General features: G+C 41.6%; 1 non-coding gene across 1 annotated transcript; it reads right to left on the bottom strand.

Annotated features, from left to right (window-relative positions):
• Positions 1 to 365: 365 nt before the first annotated feature.
• Positions 366 to 484, bottom strand: LOC129116138 (5S ribosomal RNA). The gene has a single exon (XR_008533435.1). It is a non-coding gene; the product is annotated as a 5S ribosomal RNA (ribosomal RNA).
• Between the last annotated feature and the right edge of the window lie 390 nt (positions 485 to 874).

Here is an 874-nt window from a genome sequence, read left to right on the forward strand (position 1 = left end):
CAAAGGGCCTTTTAAAGATACTATATCACCACGCTTTGCTCTTTCGTCTATACAGGGAGCGCCTGCAGATTGCCAGACACACTCACAGCTTTTAAATGTCAAATCAGAATGTACAAAGTGGCTATAAGGATCACAAATGTAGTGCAGTAAAAAGATTAATATTTACTGTTGAAATGTAGAATACGTTAGCATAAAATTGAAAAGAAAATGATCGATGAGCTTAGGAATGATGAAAGCCATCATTTAACTGGATTTGTGTCATTTCTATACCGGCAAGTCATGATCTAGCTATTTCCTTCCCACCCTGTCGGTGTCCACTGAAAAAGCAGCAGCGCCCTCTGCTTTTTGTAAAGAGGAGTGAAAAAAGCTTACAGCACCTGGTATTCCCAGGCGGTCTCCCATCCAAGTACTGACCAGGCCCGACCCTGCTTAGCTTCCGAGATCAGACGAGATCGGGCGTGTTCAGGGTGGTATGGCCGTAAGCAAATATTGTGCCTACCAAAGGGCCTTTTAAAGATACTATATCACCACGCTTTGCTCTTTCGTCTATACAGGGAGCGCCTGCAGATTGCCAGACACACTCACAGCTTTTAAATGTCAAATCAGAATGTACAAAGTGGCTATAAGGTTCACAATTGTAGTGCAGTAAAAAGATTAATATTTACTGTTGAAATGTAGAATACGTTAGCATAAAATTGAAAAGAAAATGATCGATGAGCTTAGGAATGATGAAAGCCATCATTTAACTGGATTTGTGTCATTTCTATACCGGCAAGTCATGATCTAGCTATTTCCTTCCCACCCTGTCGGTGTCCACTGAAAAAGCAGCAGCGCCCTCTGCTTTTTGTAAAGAGGAGTGAAAAAGCTTACAGCA

The sequence above is a fragment of the Anoplopoma fimbria genome, unplaced genomic scaffold (genome assembly GCF_027596085.1).
Source record: "Anoplopoma fimbria isolate UVic2021 breed Golden Eagle Sablefish unplaced genomic scaffold, Afim_UVic_2022 Un_contig_12744_pilon_pilon, whole genome shotgun sequence".
Lineage (NCBI taxonomy): Eukaryota > Metazoa > Chordata > Actinopteri > Perciformes > Anoplopomatidae > Anoplopoma > Anoplopoma fimbria.